Below are 23,309 nucleotides of genomic sequence, written 5' to 3' on the forward strand. Positions count from 1 at the left end.
GCAAAGTAATGTGGAGCAGTTTCTGGAATATTGCACAAAAACCATAACGTAGTGTGTAGGTCTTCCACAGTCCTGGGAAGTGCCCTCATTATAAGCTCTTTTATGTTATGCGGCAGAACTTGCTTTTCATGTGAAACACTTATAAAGTCTGGCTTATGACCCAAGACAAAATGAATAAAAATTATTAAATATCCCAAAATGTTGCTGTGTAGGAGAATCAGGTCCTGCACACCTTTACACTGGGAGTAATTGAAGGATTTTTGACACACGTAAACCTGTGCTCAAGAATACACATGAGCACACTGGAAAACACTGATCTTTTTTAAAATTTGATTTTTGCCTTGAAGCCTGTCCAGAAGCACAGAAACAGAACTGTCCAAAGGCCACTTGAAATTGTATCAACAAGCGACACTGTCTTTGGCAGAAAAATGTTGATTTTGTGGAAGGTAATTGTGAACACCAGTGTCTCCATTTCTTAGTGTGTTGTACATGAAAAGAGCTAAATTCATTTGCATAGTCAAGATAAGGTTATGTACCACTGCTGGAAATGTGAATTAGTTGGAAAAGATATCTACTGGTGTTGAGATATTAACATGAAGATTTCAAGGGCTGATTTTGAGTGGACATACAGTGAAAATAAACTTATATTTGAGGGTTAAAGAAGTCAATAAATTTTAAGTTGATAAGACTTGCTGATAACAGGACAATGCTAAGTGAAATTGCAGGAAACATTGGATATGCTTTTAATAAATTGTGTCATTTTAGACTTAGGCCCCAATGAAATGTCTCTCTGAATTTCACAGAAATAGTGTAAAAATAGCAGAAGCAAAATAAATTCCTAGAAGTGTAAAATAAAGAGAGAAATAAAGAATTTAAGCCATCTGAAGCAAATTTCTGAACTGATTAAATCAGCATTCTTGGATGATGTTACCAAAGTAGATGAACACAGATCTATACTAAACTTAATACCAGTAATAGACTTTGCACTAGAAATAGTAATATTTTCATAGAAACCGAAATAGAATGTAAATACAAATTGTGATGAGGAAAATAGGAAAAGAGAAAAAAACATTTTCTCACATTTATTTTCTTCTGAATACAGAGTACACTATACACATAAATACAGGAGGTGCATGCCTGTTGGAGTCTGCACAGGGGTTTTATTGTATAAGTTCTGATTTTCCTTGCTTTATTCTTTCACCCAGGTAAGCAAACTGATAGGAAACAAGTGTTCCTTTACGAAGAATTGACTTTTTCATTGAGAAATCATTGAGTGCTAAATACTCTTTGATGACCTGAAAAATGTTTCTAAGGATAACAGAAAGGACAAACCTTTTGAAGTTTAAAGACAATATATTTTTTCTTTCACTGCTTTCAAACAAGGAAGGGGGAGAGAGATGAGTGAGAAGAGAGAAAATACGTTTTCAGTTTACGGAATTCAGTGGTGTGTGAAATTCATAAAGGAATTTTTTTTTTATTTTCTTTGTTCCCTCCAAGTTTTCCTTATCGTTTAATCAATGTTTCTGCTGGGACAAATACATGAAAGGAATGATTTTGTCTCATGGTTGTGACTCATAAAGACATGGTTAAAGACAGAAATGGTAAATTATTGTCTTGAATAAAACTTACAAACAGTCAAGAAAATATCAAATATTTTCTAGAAATAATTAACTGAAACTAATTGAAGACCTCTGTTTCTCAGTTCTGTATTACTTTTTAATTTTTATCTGTTCTCTAAGAAGAAGGGAATTGGGATTGAATACTGGTTTTGGTTAAATCTCAGAATATTTGGATATTTTTCCGAACTTACTGAAACTACTCCCTTTCTAGCTTCTTAGAAATTTACCATTGTTGTTTGCTCATCCTTGAAATGCTTTATTTTTTTATTTTTCTGTTTTGTTGGTGTTTTTGTTGTTTGTTTTTTTTTTTAAACTAGGATAGGGTACTTTCTTAATCTACTTTCCTTTGTTATTAATACAGATCAATTAACAGTTATGCAGGAAAAAAGTCAGGAGTGGTGTTTTTCAATACTGTTGCCTGTTACTTTTCTATACAGCACCATTTGAATCTCTTTTCTGCCCAACTACATCTTCATATGCCATACACTGGGTTATGTTCAATGTTCTTGGGCTCTTTCTCTGCCCACACCCCTCTTTGCTGTCTCTCTTCTTGCCTTTCTTTCTTCCCAGATTGGGAAATATTGATTCTATTGATCACAGGGCAACTGGGAGGGTATGCTCAGCAGGCATAAACAGTTTTCCATCTTCTGTTAATTAAGAGGATTTCCTCGTAAACTACCACTCTTCCAATCTGAGTGCCTGCTAACATCACTTTTGGATCCTCCACTGGTCCTCCACTCCAGTTCTGTTTTTTCCAGTAAGCGCCTCTCAAAAGAGGAGGATTGGCTTTCCTAGAGCCCCTGCTTTTTCCATACTGAGTATAAAGCTGAACGTGGCTTTACCTGTCTCTGCTATGTTGTTGTGTTTCCCACTGAACTGAGAAGCATCACACAATTCCCATAAACTGGGAGGAAATGTATTAGAACATTCTGTGTGTGGGCTCTGACACTCTCCTTACCTTTCAAGTGTCAGTTTTTGCAGTGGACACCTAAATGTGGAGCTGTGGAGTAAACTGCATAAATGGAAATGTTATATTGTGATAAGGGGGATGGAATTAGTTTTAGAATTCCTTCCTAGTTTGGGATGGGTTTTTTCAAAAAGCTCAAAACTTAAAATGTGTTATGTGGGAAAAAATTGTTTGGTAACATTCCCCTAGAATGTGATGAAGAAGTGATATTCCATCTATCTCTTCAGAGAATTTGCAGCTATTAAAAATGTTTACAATTTTTCCCCCTGTTTTGCTTAATTCAATTTGGTTTTCTTGGCTGCCTTGTTTTAGGAGTCACCTAAATGTGTAAGATACTTCAATGGAAAAGTGTGTCTTAGGCATATTATTTTTAAAGCTCAACCTCACACAGGGAAGAGATTAAGACATTTTTGTATTGTGCTTCCTCTGATTTCTTTGACAGGATGACCAGAAACTGGCTTAGAGTTGCAGACTCAACATGTCTGGAGAAAAGCTTGTCCTTACATCTATGAATATGAAGTATGATACCTTAACTGCTTTTTCATATGCTAAATGGATGATGATGAAACTAAGACAAGGAAATATTTTAAGACCATGAAAGCAATCTCTTATAGTAAAGAATAGTTTCTAAAGGGAAGAATTAGAAACCTGCAGCCTAAGACATTGAAAACTGGTATGTTCATCGTCCAAAAAAGCTTGTTCTTGCTATCTACTCTTTATGGCTTAACTCTGGAATAGGTGATAAAGTCAGTCTTGTATGCTTCCTTGAAACTTCATGGGGTTTTTCCAAAATCAGGAACAAAATCTTACCTATCTAATAAGGAATATTGCAGAATGAGAGAAGGTTACCAATATGTAGTCAGGTTGACCCGGGAGTGGTCTCAGCCTGCCTGTTGAGGTGTGTTACTTTGGGGGAGTCTCTCTGCAAGTGGGAAGACGTACTTCTTATTGGCAATAGGGATGCAAGGGGCTTCATCTCTTAGCCAGACAAACTTCAGCTCAAACATGAACAACAAAGTCAAATGTATATACAGCCTAAGGTGGTCTGTTTTATTTTGTGACAAGAAAAAGAAGCTTCAAAGAGTTTTTTTCATTTTCAACCTTAAAGCAAATGAGTATTCACATATACGCACAGACACAAGAAAGGCAAGGGATGAGTTTAAATATTGTATTTTAAAAATTATAGGTTGCAAGTACTTATTATGTGTCTTACCTTTCACACCACTAAAATACGAGGATTTTAAATTTAGAAACATGACTACAAATGTAACAGCATGAAAATTACTATTTTAGTATGAAACCAGAGTTTCATATTTCCAGGAAGAAGGACACATAGATTAGAAATATATTTTCAACTATGAATCCATCTATTTCTTCACAAAATTATTTAGGCAGATTGAGAAGATTTGAGGGATCTGCCAGTGAAGGGGGCAGTATCTAATCAACAAGGGTGTTTCTCTAAAAAGAAGAGGCTGTTGCAGTGCTAGGTTTGGTTTAGCAAGCTGCAGCTTTCCCCGAGAACTCAGCGGGGCTGCTTAGGGCAGAGCGACCACTTCATCCTCCCGCAGTCCTTTTCGGATGGCCCCGCACTCTTGCTCTGGCTAGCTATCAGCTCTACAACACAGTGGCGGCAAAGGAGGCAGAGAAGAGACCCTCATGGCAGCTTCCGAGGACCTTTCATGGCTACACCTCGTCCCAGCATTTCCCACAGGCAGAGAGACCTCGTGATCCGGGTGCAGGGGGTTTTGTCAGCTCGCAGGGGTGGTACATGGGCGGAGTTGGGGTACAGGACCCAATAGGGAGAGCCTGAGGGAGTGGCCAGGGGCAGGGGAAAGTGGGGGGGGGGAACAATGTGAAAGGCATTTAATAAGTGAGTCAGTGGGAAATAGAACACCGCAAGAGGCAATTTAATGGCTTTTCTCATAAATGTTACAACTAAATGTTAGAGTAGACTAGTGAGGAAGATTTTGTCATCTCTATTGTTCTAAAGGATATTGTTCTCTATTCTAAAGGAATATTAGAAAAATATCCATCAGGAATATGAGATGAGGCCTTGATGTACAGGGTAAAATTATTGATTTATGAGGTTTTTTTCGGGCTGAATTTCAATTCTGAAAGAGCAGGTGGCTTTTTTAAGGGGTAGTTCTGAGAGGATGACAAACCTCCATGGTCTCTTCAGTAAGCACTCCCAACAGCACAAGCAACTGAATGTTGTCAGACATCTAAAACAATAAAGGAGACTAAAACCAGGGACTGTGGGTTACAACTACAGCAGCACTGTGTTGAACAGAAGATGAACATGCTCTGACTGTGAGGCTGGAGAAAGATCAGCCTCAGACAGGATTTTCTTGGAGAGTGGCTTCTTATGAAGGCATCTTGTAAAATAGGACAAGAGGCAATGGCTTTAAGCTGAAAGTAGGAAGGTTAAGATTAGATTTTAGGAAGAGATTATTTACTGTGTGGGTGATGAGACACTGGAACAGGTTGCCTGGAGAAGCTGTGGATGCCTCATCTCTGGCAGTTTTCAAAGCCAGGCTGGATGGGGCTTGGAGCAACCTGGTCTAGTGGAAGCTGTCCCTTCCCATAGCAGGGGGGTTGGAACAAGATGATCTTTAAGGTCCGTTGCAACCCAAACCATTCTATGATTCTTGCAGAGATGTCTGCAAATCCCTCATTTTACTGCAGAGTAGCAGGCAGAGCAGGGAATGGAGCTGCAACCTTGCCCAGGGTATGTACCCACTGCCTTCCAGCTGCCACTGTGCTGCTACTGCCTGACCCCCATGCACACACTCTGACCCAGCTCCTCTCCACAGGTCCCTTGAGCTCTGTCCAGGACTTAGGCCAAACAATTACAAACACTGCCAGAGGACAAGAGCAATCACATCATCCTGGTGGTCCCCAGTAGTGAGTCTCCCTCACAAACAAGGAGCAAGGTGCAATGAAGGTGAGATTTTTCCTAGCCTGGCTTTTCACAGCAGACATGAAAGGTGCCTCCCCTTCCTCAGTGAAAACAATTCCCACAGTCTCTCAGACAGGGGTGCAAACTATGAGTGGGTCTACTTACAAAGACTTTTGACAGGTATCCTCAATTTTTGTTTCAGTTGCTCTGCATTTAGAGGAATGTCACTTTCAACCAAACTTTAATTTGAATGAATCTGCTGACCAGACTTAGCAGGAGGAAGGCTTCCCTCACTCCCTTGGGAACAGCTTAACAAAGGTGGTGTTTAGGGAAAAGAGGGAAAGAGAAAACAGCTGAAGAACCATCAGACTGTCAACCTGGAACATGGAGCTGCTCATCACATACATCTCTGCTGACTTGGAGGTGCCTCATATTGCTTCTACCAAAAAAGTTGATAATCCAGAAATTACTATCCACAACCTAAAATAGCCTGCTGGGAAGTGTTATCTACCCATTTCATATTTGTTATAGACCAGATGTTGAATTTCTACTGGTTCAGAATTGTAACCCTTTAATGAACCACTTAAGGAGCATGAGGATGGGTGGTTTCCCTTTGGCTTAGCAAACTATCTTCTCCTGAATGTGGTGATGTATTTACCCACTGCTTTTCTTATTCCACATTTTTCTCCCCGCTTTCCCTTGCTCCTAGCCCTGGCCACTCCCTCGGGCTCTCCATATTGGTTCCTGTACACCCAACTCCGCCCATGTACCGCCCCTAGGCCCCCGGGAAAACCCCCGTGCTCCCTGACGAGGTGGTCTTTCTCAGGCTCTCTGCCTCTGGGAACCAGTGGACGGACATGGAACAATAAAGGTTCCCGATAGAGAGACCCTTCTCGCCTCCTTTGCCGTTACTGTGTTGTAAAGCCCAGCTAGCCGGAGTAGGAGCTCAGGGAAGTCCAAAAGGAGTATGGGAGGGCAGAATGTCTGCCCTGCCCTAAGCAGCCCAGCTGTCAGCTTGCTAAACCAAACCTAGCACTGCAACACCTGAAGGGCTGTGAAAGGCAAGATATTGGGAGAAAAAGTGGGGTAGTACTTTTTACCTGAGCACATTGTCTCCTTTGGAATATAGGTCACATTTGCAATATCTTTCCTGAAACCAAAGATGCAAATTTAGTGTATTGGATTCACATTTTTGTTCTCTGCGTAAACAAAGGTGATACTACTGGAATTTGGATGAAGTCTAATGAGGGAAAGTGTAATGTATTCATTCCTTCCAATCTGGCTTCTTGAACAGATTAGCTACAAAATTTGCCCTTCTTCACACTTACAAAACATAAACATGGTTAAAAGGAGATCATAATACTACTTGATATAAATACAGTGCTTAATATTTTAAACTTTAAAGAATAAAAGTTAATGCGTCAATAGCAAATTAAGAAGATGGCATCTTGGTCTATTTATATTAATGGTTAATAATCAGCAGATTAACACTGATGCATACTGAGAGCAGGTTTATGCATGGACAGTAGGAGGTGATAACATCCTATTCAACCAAGATATCTTTGTATCTACCACGGGATTATGTCACCAAGTCAAATGATTGTTAAAGGAATGAGCAGACAGAAATCCTAGTTTAGATAAAGTTTTGTGCAGAAACGTAGTAAAAAAATAGAGTAAAAGAATCATGGGGACATTTTAAGACACTATTTTCATTTGTAATTATTTTCATGCATATATATGGTATATCTTTCAAAGTTCATGAATACATACATACCTTACATATACTACACCTATAGTTGCATAAACATTCAGATAGGTTAGAGATAACCATTATCACTTGTTAGGATAACTTAATTAAACTTGCTTATTAAAACCCTTTAATTCGTTAGTGATAAAATCTTGATTAGTACATTTTCCTGCTAGGTGACCTTCTAATTTAATAGAAAACGAATTTTTAAATGGAGAAAAATGCCTGTGGCAGAGATTTTGTGCAAGTGAATAGAGTTTGTAATACACATAGGGATATAATCGAGCCTAATTAGAGAGGGTGCAAATGAATTTTTATTTCATACACCAGAAGTGTCATTGATGAACCGTGGTTCAGAGTTTGAAATGCATTCAGACTGGCAGTATGGGACTGAAGTCTGTGGGAAAATCACAAGCTAATTCATTGATTGCCCCTTGGAAATTACTGCTGTTAATTGTTAGGTAATTAACATGGAGCTACAATTATACTGGCCTTAGGGGGTGATTAATGTTTCAACATGTCACATTAGCAGCGGCTGGATTTTAAAAGCTTTTTTTTTCACATGGTTTAGAGACAGATGGTATATTGTCTATGGAAAATTGTTTTCTTTTACTAAAGTTTATACCAAGACTAAGTGAATGTTCTTGTGCTGCAGTGTATTTTTATATAGTTGAATTGTAGCATCTTGCCTGATGCACCTTAAGAAATATTATTTGTTTAAAAAAAAATCCCATTATACCTGCTATGAATGCATAAAATATGCATATTGAAAGGAAATTATGTCTGCTCTTATTTTTTAGGTAGAAAATAAAAAATAGATAATGTAAGATTAGACTATTCCATGGCAGCTCTTGCATTATTTAGTGCTGATACAGGGAAAAGAATTGCACAATATGATACTTATTACAATCAATATAATTTAAGCAGAAACCAAATAAAACATGTTGAACAAATGCATTTAGTAACAGTTATAAACAGTATATTAATATCTCCACACTTCAATATTGTGCTTTGTTCTATGTTAAGATTTTTTTCTCTTCCAGTTCCAGTAGTCAGAATAAGACTGGCACGGACTTTTTAGAACCCTATTGTGTTCTGCTTTATCTGTTGCTATGCAGAATTAAATCCTTAAAACTTCCATCAAAGACATTAGTGCCTGTGTTAGGAAGACTGTTTATGTATCTTGGAATTGCTACTTATATTTTCTCTCTTTTTTTTCTTCTATATGCTGTTATGCTAGATAGGCATATTGCAAAGTGGTGTGTTATTGGTATTCACTGTGTAAATATTTTCTTGGTAATATTCCTAAAACATGGCAAATGTGTGTTCCTGTTTGCAGTAGTTTTGAAAGCACTTCAATTTCTTCTTGTAATTGATAATGGCACTAAGTCTTGTGAAGGGATATGTTTAAATGTCACACTTGGATTAGTTTCTATAAATTCTTTAGGTTTGTAAGATTACTTTTTTGTCTTCTATAGACAATGAAGTCACATAGTCCAAAAGATGTAATGGACTTCTGGTAGGTGAAAGGATTGGTTTCTATGACAGCATGTATCTTTCTCTTCTTTCATTTTTTGTCTTCTGGTGATATTTCAAGTTGCAGTCTTTCTTAATATCTTACACAATGGTCTTTCTTATGACTCCAGTCACTTGCATTTGTATTGATTGGTCCACTGCAACATATCAGAGAAGTCTTTATTTTTTTCATGTCTGCTAAAAATTTTTAATTTCTGCTAAAACCTCTAAATCTGGAGGACAAGTTTCTACTTTAGAAACAACCTTTTTGCAATAATAAAAAAAAAAAAAAACAAAGAAATACAGAAGAAAACATACACAAATTTTGTAAATATCCTTTTGTCTTTATGGTTTTAATTTCTACAGAATAGTATGAACTGTGAATTAGTATTAGTATTAGGTTTCATTCAGCTGAGTTTTCTTACCTTCTCAGAGGACCCCAGGTGTTACCTATACAGGCAAAGTGTCAGTGGCTGAACTGGAAGAAGTGGGTTTTATGAAGAACTGAATGGAATGGAATGATTAAAATGATTATACCAGAGGCGATCACCTGCATTTGGTTAGTCATACAGGCTTTCCTGAATGATCAGGAGCCAGAAAATCTCAGTACACGGGTAGATTTAACCAGAGATTCTGACCACTGCTTTTAAAGAGTAATAGTAGTAAGCTGATATGATGCTTGGTCAGCAGAACCCTTAAGCATATGGTTAACTTTAAGCACATGAGTAGCTCTGTTGACATTACAATTAAGTCTCTACTTATATGTTTTGTTATATTAGGGTCATTTCCCTGGGGGACTCCACAGGGGAAGAACACTTGAGTTGGCAGCCTTAAGAAGTTACTCCTGGTCCTGTATCTATGGAATAGTAGATTCATCTGTCCGAAACCCTCAAATACAAATATCTGTGCTCATATGTCCTAGAACAGATCCTAATTTACACTAGGGCCAGTTTTGGGCTTCCTTAGTATGTAAGAGATGTGCAGCTAAATGCCAAGAGCACAGATTCTTATTCTTGCTTTAAGAACTGTCTGCATTGCCAGTGCATTAATAAGGGTGAGCACCAGATTCTACAAGATTATTTGATCACCAGTAAAAGTTTGAGGCCATAGTATTCTTCAAATGTATGTTATACATGTTTGTGTTAGCTCATTGGATTCTTTTCTTCTGAATTTCCATTTGGTTTCTGTTTATGGGTTTTTTTTGTTTTGCTTTTGGGTTTGGATAGGGGTGGTGGTGTGCTAGGTTCTAGATTTTATGAAAGCAGTGTCTGTGCTACTAGTCTATTTTAAATTTAGCCTTTTATGCTAGTTAGCTGTAATGTAAGTGCTAAGAGTGTGGTGAAAAAAAATAGCAGGAAACTGCATATATTGATTTATTTTCTTCCTTTTCTAAAGTGACTGTAACCACCCTACTAATAATATTTATTGGGAGATTATCTCAAGTCTCAGGATTTCCAGGTTTGACTCATAAATTCCAAAGGCTCTCTAGACCAGTATACTTCAGAGGACATAATACAGAAATTGTCAGTCACTTGCTAAGAAAAGGTCTTTGAAACAGGCGTTGTTCTGCCATGGTTTGCAAAAGGAACTGGCTGAAAATCTTGGATGCTCTATGGAAGCATGTGTCATGGTTTGGGAATGGTATTCCCCAATTTAGTGCTCTCACTGAAACACTTGAAATCACTTTCTTCTCTCTCAATCAGCCCTCTCCCTCACCCCTTCCCCCGGTGGAGGGATGGAAAGGGGAATTGGAGACACAAAAGGTAAAATTCACAGGTTGAGATTAGAGCAATTTACTGGAAAGTAAATTGAGATAAGAAAATTTAGCAGTAACAGCAACAATACGAATGACAGAGGGTGCATGAATTGAACAATTTGCACAGGAGTGCTCACCCCTGACAATACCTGACTGCTCTCTCCACCACTCTGCCTAAGGGATCCTTTCACTCCCTTGCCCCTCCTGGCAGTGACATGAGGTGTTATAGAATAGCCCCCAGGTCCTAGATATGCCCCTCCTGGCCACTGCAAAAATTAACCATGTCCTCCTGGCCAGAACCAGGATAGGATGCTTGAGGAGAAGGCCACCAGAAAAATATCTAAGGAATGGACTTGTCTGAAGGACAAGTGAGGAGGTGAAACAGAGGAATTTCCCCTTTCTCTGTTAAAATTTAAGGCACGTTATATGCTTTTTAGCAAGTTGCCTCTTTCCTCCCCTGTGTTTTTTGTTCTAGCAGTTTTCTTACACTGAATTGGAAGACGGAATTGAAGGTGGTTTCGTATGGGTAAAAGGTGCCGTGAAAATCATTGCACTCCTTGTTACATATATGTAAATATGCATGTAGCACAGGATATAATGTTCCAGAAGAACAGAGCTCCTGACAGGAGCCTTCTGCAAAATCTCTTTGAGTAAAGTCTGTGGATGCATTTTTGCTGTTCTGCCATTGACTCTGCTAAGGTTGCTTACTTATACAGACCACCATTCATTCATTCCCTTCCTCCTCCTCACCATATCAGTCAGTGAGTTTGGTTGTGTACCAGCTACAACGGCGTATTCACCTCTCTCCTGGTGACACCAAAGGCAGTTTGTAAATAATATGTCTGCATTTATATTTAAAATATTAATAATGACTGGAAAATTGCTCTAAATTAATAATAAAAAAAGGACCAAGACTCCCCATTATACTTTTTCTCAAGATTCTTTACCTGTGTAGGAGACATCTGTCTTAAAGAAAGCTATACCTGATTGATACGACTAGAAGATGCAGTCCTGAACACACATTCAAAAATGTGTTATTTATTTAAAGAACAACAAAAAGTTGAGGAAATACAGAAAAAGTATATGTATGGAAAGTTAAAGACATGGAAGAGACATTCTCTTTTTGAAATTTCACACCAATCAACTGTTTATTTTGTAGAGAAAATGTGGGGAATGAATGTTTATTTTAAACCGGTCTGAGAACACAGTCCACTGGTGGAGCCACTACCAAGAACCTCTGTATCTGTATGTGCCTGTGCTTGTACGTATAAGAATCAAATTTCAATCCAATTACTTCTGTGGGGGAAAATATGAAGGATTATAAGACTAAAAAAGACTTGAAAATGAAAGTGCCGTCAAGGTTGGTCAATTTGTAGGAAAAAGCAACTTTTAAGAAGGTCCTTTAAAATCCCTTATTTGACCTCTTTGCATGTTTTCCCACTGATTTGCTTGCAGTCTTCTTTCCTAAATAAGCCTCTGCTTTTCTGGAAAGCCATTCAGAAATTAAATACTCCTTCTTGCTTTCACTTTTTAACTATTCCTTCTGATCCTTCATTTCCTGGTCATTCAGTCGGCAATATATCTGCACTTCCTACTTTTGTGTTTTGTTTTCTATTCTGGAGCCCCGCTTTTTGAAACAAATCCTCTGACCTTCTTGTTCTAATTTCTAATGACCACAATGGGCTCCTCACCACCTTTGCTCGTAATCTTATTTTTTCTGTCATTGACTGTATAAACCTGTTTCTGTCACAGACAAACTGACTTCAGTCCTGCTCTTTGAAAGCATGTTTAAAGCTTGCTGGCTTTGCATCATCCTGTGGAGTTCCAGTGTAAAATTGCTCACTTCCTTCATTCCCTTGAATGAAGTTCAAGCTCCATCTTATCTTGGTCTTAGGAGAAAGCAAAATAATTTTTCTCTCTTCTTTTGCAACTATACTAATTTTAGACTAATTTGATTTTTTGTCAGTTTGCTGGTTTTCTTCATCTTTTTCTGATGATTGCTAATATTACTTCATGGAGGTGGCTATGTATATATCTGAACCAGGTTATTTGAAAGCTTAGAGATGAGCTGACCTGCTGATTCCTGGCTGAATCCAGAATCCAAAGAGGCTAATTTTCTAGGGGGCTACTGCTGAACTGTAGGTATTGCATTTACTCTTGCCATGTACCTCTGCTTTCTGCATATGCATCTGTCCTCCTGCACATCCTCTGAATTCTCTTAAATATTGTCATTATTACTGTAACTTGATTGTACAGAGTGTAACTTAAGTGTTTAAAGCCATTTTTACAGATAGGTGGCCCCTAAAGAAATCCATAGAGAGACTGAGTGCCTCGGGTCAGCTGCTCTACAGCTTTCTGTCTAGTCAGAGTATTTCTTCATATGATTCACATGATGACTGTTCCAGCAAAGTTGTGCTAGCCAAATTAGACAAGACTCACTTAACTCTATTTTGTGGCAAGTTTTATATCCAGCATGTGCATAATGACGTAGTCTAAAGTACTGGACATTCAATGTCTTTTTAGGGTGACATACAATATTCTGTGCTAGTATCTGCTGCACACTGACTGCTTTTCATCGAGCTTTGACACAATTTGACTCTTCTCACCAGTAGTAAGCTTGTATATTCAAATTTGTTTGAGACCCAGGACCTGTTGCTTCGTTAGATTTTCTGGTATTTATTACTGCCAATTGATCCTCATAATATCAAACAATAGAAAAATCCCTGAATAATTTCCAGAAAGTCCTAGAACTTTATGATTGCAGAATGGTGAGAAAATATTGCCAAATTTCTGTGTGTGCTGAGACAAGAGAATAATATATATATACAGTATATGTCGTGCAGTACAGTAAGAAAGTAATCTTTACTCTATATTAATCTTCTACAGCCTTCAAAGATTTTAATTTCAGTCCCTCCAACTAATGGCATTAAGCCACACTTCATTTTTAAATGTGCCTTTCTGCACTAAGTGTAACATCTGGCATTCCCAAAATCTTTTTCACAATTTCATGTACATTTAAAATGTTATTCTCTAATCATTTTGTTTTTAAAAAGGATTTTAATATGGTCTAGTTCTAAAAAAAATTAAGAATAAATCAAAATATGTAGTAGGGATTAATAAAAATGTGTATTAGAAGAGCAAAGAAATCACTGAGACAAGACTAATCATCATTTAGATTATCAGTAGAAGATGATTAAAAAACAAAGGATTGTATGACAAGTTATGTTGATGCCATGTTTGTGTAGCCAAATGTTTCAGCTTTATAAATGAAAAAGCCTAAGCAGCTTACAGTGAGACAAAGTAATCATTCAAATTACAAACTTAAGAATTTCAAATTACATACTTCATCAAGTTGAGTCTATTGTAACTTAAAATACATAGGGAATGATTCACTCTAGTTGAAAAACAGCATGTAATATTTCAGCCATTATGAAATTGCTGCTTGGCTTTATAAAAGTGTTAATGCCATTAAACCATCTCTTTTTAGGATGAATGCTCTGAACTCATACTGTTTATAATCCAACAGCTAGGAAGAACATTTTCTTATATTTAAATGGAGATTTATTTGGGGTATTTTCTTGGTTTATTTAAATGTAAACAGTGTTGGTCTCTCTGACTGTGTGCTCTTGCTCTAATAATTAGATATTTTTGATCAAGAGCTCAATCTTCCAAGTATGTAAGAGAAAGTAAAGTATTTGGTGTTCTTATTGCTCTTCTTTTCAATGGGGGTTTTTATACTGTAAAGACTAAGCTGAATAGTAATTTTGGCAAACTGTATGCCTAACATTTGAACTTGTTTTTCTAGAACACTGTTGCAAAAAATAGAGTAGTATAGATTACACCTCTTTCATAATTATCTCATCAAAGAACAGAGCTTGGGCTGGTAATCACAATTCTTTTTCCATTCTTTCTCTTTGGGAACTTTTTGAAGCAATTTCAGTTGAATGTGACAGTGAATTTATTCTTACTGAAGGGTTCCTTCAAATATCTGGCTTGTATTCAACTTCTTTATTAGTGGTATTAATGAGAGCACTGATTTGTTCTTAATCTTGGTGGATATTTCTCTTTATGTCCCTTGACTGCTTCTTCTAATTGCTTTACTCACTGCTCTACATCTCATCCAAAAATATTATAAACGTAGTAAATCTAAGATTTTTTCCAGAGTATTAGTAAAACTCAACCACGATATTTTAATAGGGCCTTTTCTTACTTCTCTGATTTAGTTTTTCCCAGAGGACATTGTGTGTGGTACATGGATATCTGAAGTGCTTATATCTGTAACCTGTTTCTCTGCTTTGTCTAGTGATAAATCACAGTAGTGATGTTGCTGCAATACCCTGAGTGCCTCAACAGTTTTGTTCTATCCTATTTTAATTGTAAGAGGACAAACTTTGTTCATTTCAGGATTAATTTGTATTAATGATATTGAATATTATATTCTTCTTGTGTTCTGCTATGAATGAATAAACAGCAAGGAGAATGTAGAGGAATTTTTGTTTTGTTTTGTTTCCTCCTTCCTTTTTTTGGTTCACAACAGGAATATTTAAGAAGAAATTGATTCTATGAACAGTTTTTTCCCAAAATTCTACTGAAACAAAATCTGTATGTAATTTCTGATAAATTAAAACATATAAATATAAGAAAATATAAAAAACTGAAACAAATATATGCAATTATAGACCCTCTTCTGCGCTAGGAGTAAGCAAACTAGAAATGTCTGACTCACTTAGAAAATCTTAGGGACAGGTTTCTATCCTGGATGTCTCAGATGATCAGTGGAGGTAAAGTTTACAGATGTGGATTTTCAGCTGAGGTAATTAATCTGTGGTAAAAAAAATATTAGAACTACATTCTGGTGAAGGTGCAAATTTGAACTTAAATAAGAGGAACAAAATATTATTCCTTATTTTAGAAGTAAAACTGTCATGAAATATGGGGTTTGCTTGGTATCTTGTGCGGATTTCTATTATATAACTTCTATCAGAGATAGGCTGGTATGTTTCTTATCTGTCATCTGGAGTTTGTTTACTCCTTGAGAGCCCTTCCACTGCATCCATACAACTTGGATGAAACAAGAGTCCTCAGGAGCAACCTTTATGCTTGCTTGATACCTTGCATTCCCACTGGTATCCCAGGTCCTAGGGCAATCAGGGACTTAAAATCCTGGCAAAAGCAACCCTAAGCAATGTTACCAGCCAGGCTCTGAGTCTTATCCTATGTTAGAGGCAGATGTGTTAGCAGACTATGACTTGGTTTCATGATAAAAATTTCAATTCTAAGTGTGAAGACCATTTGTGAACCAGAACCTGGAAGTGCGTTGTCTTGGAACAACTGATATCAAATAATCAAACAGCAATGTTATTATGGAACTTAACTGCCTGTAGGAGCTGGAAGAACATAACAGTTGATAGTCTCTTCCAGGGACAAGTTTGGTGTTACATATTTCAGCCAAGTGCAGTGTTTCACATCCCTGTAGTGTTCCATACATAAAACCACTCCTACTAAGTGGCTTTTCAAGTGCACTGTATCAGTTTGTTCTCTTGGCTTCCCGGAAGATCAGCACCTCTGTCAGTTGTACCTCTACCTCTTTCCTTTCTCAGGTATATACATGCAAAACTCTACTGTATCAGTTATGATACAAATGTGGTTTTCTGACAGAGATTTTAGGGTCTCCTCTTTTTTTTTCTGTCACTGAAGAGGTGACTGCGTCTAAATTGGAAAATGTATTATAGTTAAAGATTAAAGAAAAAAATGCTTGGTCCAATAATGCCTTGGTCTTAATGCTGAAGAAAAGCAATGTCACATTAACAGTAGAAGCCCCATTTATTATTAAAGAATTATTTTACTTTAATTAATCATATTTAATTAATTTTAAGAAGATGTAATTTTGTGTAATGAAAATGTATGCAGTGACCTGATATATGATCATTAGTTTGATAAACAAAGCCTGTCTTCTGATTAACTCTTAGGTTTTTTCCCTTTTCAATTTCTTTTATTTTAGTTTTTTTTTCCCAAATCCAAACGCAGAAACTACAAGGTGACACTTTTTGCAGATATGTTATCATTAACTAACTATATGTTTTAAAAATTTTAACAGGAATGCTTAGCCAGAAGACTGATTTTTGATAAATATTTGTATGTTATACATGAATTTGTTTTTAGCATGAGTTATTTTATTTGGAATGACTTTGGGGTTGCAACAATTAAGGAATAAAATGTTTTTAAAAAATAATTTTAAATGGTGCCAAAACCTATTTAATTTATTTTCTTTCTGCTCTATTGTTTATGTATTAAAATGTTTGTATAAATGCATCAGATTTTCTGTTGACCTAATATTCTCTTTTCTTTCTTTAATATCTACCCTACTGTTGTACCTATAGATTTATATTTGACTGTCACAATAAATTTGTTTCACTGAAAAAGCCAGGCTTTTTTAGTCTGAGAGTAATTGTAACTATTCTTCTCTGCTGATATTCATGTTTTGGGAATTTGCTTTCTCTGAATATATTTGATTGAGGACTGACAGGATACCCATATTAGGACAGGAGAGTCTGAGGAGAAAGTTGCACCAATGGTACCAGGCCTTGTCCATTGAAAATAAACTGAATGCTACCTAAAGCATTGCCCTGTGGAGTGTGTATGTATGTATCCATTCTGATCTGTTGTTAGCTAATGAAATGTAATGTTTTCTTTCACTTGTCTTCAGTGGATTTCTCCTTAAGGTTAGTAAGCATATCAGCATGGGTTCTCTGGTACCAAACAAATCCGGCTGGAATCCTCATGCCCATCCCATTCTTCCTCACTGGTCTCTGGTTTGCTTTTGATGAGGCCATTCTGCCTTTTGTTGTTAGTATGCCTCCAGTTTTGCATAAAATTTTTAGCAAAATATGACCAAATATCTTTCCCAACACAGAATCCTGGAAAAGAACACTTAGTAATGTCCAAACTATCCTTTCAAACTGTTATAGCTGGTTTAAACAATTTCTTACTGAGAGAAGAATTCTTCTAAAGCCTGTCTTCTGTGGTTTAACTCGCAGGTTCTTGTTCTGCACTGCATAAACTATTTTTCTGAGTCTAGAAGGACAGTGACCTGCTGGAGCAAGTCCAGAGGAGGCCACAAAGATGATCAGAGAGCTGGCACACCTCCCTCTCCTATGAAAAGGGAGAGATAGGATTTCTCAGCCTGGAGAAGAGAAGGTTTCAGGGTGACCTAATTGTAGCATTCCAGTATCTAACGGGGGTCTATGGAAAGCTGGAGATGGACTTCTGACAAGGGCATACAGTGATAGAAAAAGGGGCAAGATTTTTAAACTGAAAGAGGATAGGTTTAGATGAGATATTAGAATGAAATTCTTTACTGTGAGGGTGATGAGGCACTGGAACAGGTTGCCCAGAGAAATTGTGGCTGCTTCATCCCTGGAAATGTTCAGGGCCAGGTTGCATGGGACTCCGAGCAACCAGGTCTAGTGGAAGGTGCCCCTCCCTATGGCAGAGGAGTTGGAACAAAATGATCTTTAAGGTCCCCTCCAACCCAAACAATTCTGTGATTATACGGCGGATTGCGTCTACCACACTTTCCAGAATTAGTTTATCAAAGAAAAAAATCCAGTTAATGAGACATGATTTACCTTGGGTGCACCATTGTTGCATTCATTTGCATTTACCTTTGACCTGTATGATTCTAATTCTATTCTTCCACGTGTTCCCTGGCTGTACGTACAGTTTAAGTTCTATTCCAGAGGTTTTATAGCTTCAAGATGCCTTCGCTTCCTCTTCCCAATAAGCATCCCATTTCCTATTTCTGGTCACAGGTACTGAATGTGATAGATTTATTAACCTTCCTTGCTTCTTAAGTTGCAATTTCATGTGCTTTCAGTATTCTTCAATGAAGATTATGCAGTTCCATAAACGTGTGTGTCAAGATTTTCCTACTCAGATAGAAGGACATATTCATTATCTGCATCTTTTCTTATTCCTTATGTCCACCTGTTCTACATTATCACCTAGATTGGAACCAGAGTAAAGTGGACTCTATCCAGATTATCATTAATGTCTATTCCCTTCTCCTGACAGAGAAATTGCATTTATTTTCTCTCATTCTCTTTGTTGTTAATATGGTTGCAAAATTTTTTACTTTCTGTTTTAATTTCCATTGGAAATTTTAACTCATCATTTGGTGGATCTCACATTTTGTCTATAATTTCTGACTTCCAAAAACCATTCATTGTTGCTGACCAGTCACTTTTTCCTTTTCTCAGAGTTTTTTTACTCTTACCAAACACAAACAGAAGAAAAAAGAAAATCATATGTCTAGTTTTTTCATAACTTTCCCTATATGTCTTACCCAAAATATTTGTGTGTCCTTCAGTATCTTTGCAGTATGTGTAAACATTCACACATAAATATATTTTCTATTATTAAATTTAATAAATATTTCTGTGAATGTAAATGAAACTATCTGTCATGATACATGAAATGCAGTGATGATATATACGTTAACAAATACTAACATGTTAGAAATAATAATCTAATAGGTCAAAAGTCAGAGAACCAAAGCAATTGAGCAGAAAGGACAAGTATATGAGAAGAATACTAAGCATGGAAGTGAGAACCTGCCTCACTGCTTCAGAAGGATTTCATGTCTTCTTGAAGCACTAAATAAAGAAATCTCTGTGTGTCTTAGGCTGCAAAATGTCTTTGAATTGTTATGCAAACTCAGCTAACACAGCGGTGTTAAAATAAGCACTTCCACCTTTTTACTGTCTCAGATGTATTGCTGCAGATCACCTGAGTCTTACTAAACAAAGTTTCTTCTGGGAAGGAGGCTTTACCGTTACGTCCTGCAAGTCATTCCCACTGTTCAAAAAATTGAAATAAGTGTCTACTTTATACATCATGAACGACCTGTTCATGTATTAATAATGATAAAAGTACAACATAACCTTGATTTTTTGTAGGTATGGGGCAATATGTCCTGATAAAGAAAGAATGGTTTTGATTTCTAAGTCTACTGAAAATGGTGCTCATTAGACTCCGACACACTGACCACATTCATTTCTGGATTAATGCCAGGAATAGTGAGCATTATCTTCTGTGAACAACTTCTCCTTTTAGGAAACTTTCTCATTTAAGAGGTCAAGTATTCATGTCCCTTTTCAAATGACAAATCTAAATGGACTGCAGCTGGGATTCAGTCTGAGGATAAGCCTCCTCCTGCTGGTTGCCTCAGCCTGCACTACAGTCGAAGGAGGCAGTGGACTCAGGATAACTGGTAAAGCCTGGAGTGGGAGTGCGCTGAACTCCAGCTGAATCCTATGCTGGAGTGCCTTGTGCCATTACACTGCTCTGCAGTAGGACACCTACACAGACTTGACAGATATTTAATTTCTGCTGTGGGAGATTTGAGGTTTTTGGGGTTGCAGCTAAAAGCCAGCAGGAATACCCTAAGTACTAAACAGCTTTGTTAAGGTAAAATTAATTACATCACCAAAGTTAATGTGGAATTGAAGCTTACCTCATGTGAAGGGTAACCCCAAAAAAAAAAAATCATAACATGTTTGAGTGAGATATGTTAAAATATATTTTAAACTAATTCTGAACTCCACTGAGGGTAAGCTTTATTGTCTTGACTGATTTTTTATAAACAGGGGAAGGTGTCTTCACATTTTTGAAAGAAGGAGAATAAAAAGCATGTGAAGAAACAAAGTACTGGAGTTCGTAATATGTAAAGCACAGCTTGTTATTACTATGTGACCAAATTGCTAGCAGGTGAAAGAACTGGGAAATTGAAGAAAGTGGGGCAAAGATCAGAAACAGTAGATGTTGATAGTTTTTCCACTTCTGCATTCATCCAGCTGTCAAACCTGCATATACAGCCCCACCACAACACTGAACGTATATCACCTAAATATTTTTCTGTGGAGAGACTTCTCCTATATATACATATAGACTTCTCTCTAGATATATTCATTCAATACATAAATAGGTCAGCTGTAACAATAAACTACAGGTATTCAGGCAGCTTGTTTCTTTCATGCTATTTTCATCTTATAATTCAGTAATTACATTTGGTATTTAAGGGTGTTTGAAATTGGTAACAGAACAATTTTAACTTTTTCTGAACAAGTCAAGTCATTTTTCCAGAATGAACTATTTTTGGTTAGATCAGCTGGAAAAAAAATATGCACAATATTCAAACTGCTCTGTTCTGAAGCACTGCTTCATTTTTTTTTTGTGAGATGCACCACCCTTACATATACTAAGGACAAGCAAATAAGACCCAGTGGTAAGGAGAGGTCAGAGTGGCCCTTAAGGTGTAAAGGATCGGTGGAGGGGAATAGAGAGTTGAAAGAGGAAGAATTACAAAAGTTCAAAACCACTGGTGTAGAAAAGGCACAAGTATGTCATAATTTCTTGATATACATGGGTAAGTCTGTCAGACTTAGCTCACTGGAAGAAAATTAAGATTGCTTAGGGTTTCTAAAAACAAAATAATTCCAAAGCCTAGTCAATTCTATAAATTTAGTTTTTCAGACTTTTATCTTCTATTTACTTTTTTTGGTGACTATTTCCCTGCTGGTTCAGAAGAACTGGAATGAAGAATTCAGGAACAGTTAGGAAGTGTGTAGTCAGTAGAATGTGAAGTAATTAGAAATTAAGAAGTGACTGATGGTAGTCTTTGTAAATTGCATAAGGATTCTTTTAGTTTCAGGTAACATTAGATACACAGAAGCAAAAAAAAATTATCAACCCCTGTGATGAGTTTGTGTCAGTTCATATTTTCAGGATGATTTGTTTAAGTCTTTGTTCTTGGTCTTCTGTTATTAGAAACAGGAAACAAATAATTTACTTTTAGGTGTTTTCAAATTCTAGGGATGCTTTGAGAAACAAAGGCAGTATAAATATCAAACAAAATATCATAAACATTCACAGGTCTACCTTGGTATTGTGTTTTAGCATCCCACCAATTACTTGTGACTACTTTCTGGTGTTAAATCCCTTCTAAAGGAATTTATTGCTTTGGCAAAGGTACCCAGACAAGATTATTGCTATTTCTTGTTCTCTGGTCATGCAAAATCGTTTTTCCATGCTGTTTCTGAAAACATATGGAAAAGGAAAGTTGAATTCCTCAGCTGAATGAAGCAGCTGTTTGTTGTTTAGTCTTAATCACTGTTGGTGAGTAGACTTCTTCATTCACTACCTTTGTCAGTGCAGTCTCCTTAAGGGCAATGGGATTCTTTTTTCATTCAGCCACAAATTTCTAATATATCATAGAAAATTCATAGCAAATAAAAGCATTAATCAAATTTTTGGTAAATCTTTAATATTAAGAAAGTTAACAACAATGAAAGTACTTAAAATTAGATTACTTATTTATATTTTGAAGTTCATTTTTTCATGGACCTTGATAGTGTATTCTGGGCTCTATGCCACAAAGACGTAATTAATAAGCTTTTATATATATATATATATATATACATATATATAATGGTATTTTTAATCTCATGCCTACAAATGCATAACATTTGCATTCATCTCCAACATATACACTAAGTGTTACTTAAATTTACCAAGTTAGTTCATAATTATATATTGGATTATCTAAATTTTGGATTTATTTGCCTCTTCCTGTTTTCAGATGTACAAATGTTACTTCCAAAAAGCTTTTTGTAATACTAGCAAAAGTTTTTTCCCTATCTACTTTGAGACTTCTCAGCATCTCATTTATTTTCAGAGTTTGATCAAATTTGATGACTTATTTATAGTAGGCTGTTATTGTGCTCAGTGCTGTAAAAACCATGGACTCAATTCCAAAAACCCCTACTCTAAATCAGATCCAGGTAGTCCAGTTGAACATACTGTACAATTGCTTCATCAGTTTCCATTGTGAGATAAAATTTCTTTCATTATTTTCTCTTTATAACCCAAGAAATGCAAAATGTATGACTGTTTTCTAGTATTCATTCCGTATCCTCCTTTCTGAAAATTGATATGAAGATTTGTTTAAACTGATAGCAGTAACTACCTCTTCTGTGAATAAATTACACTTCCCATTTCTGAGAGGTCCTACTCTTTTCCTCCTTGCTGACCTCTTCTTCTCCATGTACTTTAAAAAATTCAGATTTATCTCAAGCTCTCATGGAATCTGCTTTTCATTTTCTACCCTTAATTTTCTTATCATTTTTTGCACTCTCTCTTAACTTCATTCTCTAATCTTCTCAGTACTGCTGTGTAGCTGATGTTTTATGCCTCGTATTTCCTTTTTCCTTACTTTTGATTACATTTTGGGCTTTCCAGCTCATCCTCATTGACTTTTTACTCCTTGTATATGTATTGCAAGATTGCACATGCAACCTTTGGGTGTGCATTCATTTACCTCTTCACATTTTTCTTTTTTTTTTTTCTTCAGCTGTCAATATTTTTTCTTTAATGTTTTCATTGTGTTAATTTTTCATTTGACATGCTACATTTCTCTAAAATGACTAATCTTAAATGTTTTGAATTTTTTAACTAGTTCCAGTTTTATTTGTCTTTCTAGTTTTGAAAGCAACTCTGGCATTTTTGATTCTTTCATGAATAGATATTCATCCCTCTCGTTAAATGATAATCTCAAAATTTCTTGCAATTACCTTTTTTAAAATATGCATAAAAAAGATGGAAATCTCTCTGGGAACAGGAACAGGTTTTTTTTGTTTGTTTTTTTTTTTTTTTGGTAACAAGAATTTCATTGCTAAACAAATTAATCCTTTCATATAATAAGGAAGCAGTTTTATGTTTTCTATGCCAGTCAAGGGTTCCATTAAGCC

The 23,309-nt window shown here is 36.4% G+C and overlaps 1 long non-coding RNA gene across 1 annotated transcript; it reads left to right on the plus strand.

Moving 5' to 3' along the window:
- The first annotated feature begins 5,239 nt into the window (after positions 1 to 5,239).
- LOC138105955 (uncharacterized) lies at positions 5,240 to 5,866 on the plus strand. Its single transcript, XR_011148824.1, has 3 exons — positions 5,240 to 5,314; positions 5,400 to 5,530; positions 5,688 to 5,866. It is a non-coding gene; the product is annotated as an uncharacterized lncRNA (long non-coding RNA).
- Positions 5,867 to 23,309: the final 17,443 nt, after the last annotated feature.

The sequence above is a fragment of the Aphelocoma coerulescens genome, chromosome 2, assembly GCF_041296385.1.
Source record: "Aphelocoma coerulescens isolate FSJ_1873_10779 chromosome 2, UR_Acoe_1.0, whole genome shotgun sequence".
Classification (NCBI taxonomy): Eukaryota; Metazoa; Chordata; class Aves; order Passeriformes; family Corvidae; genus Aphelocoma; species Aphelocoma coerulescens.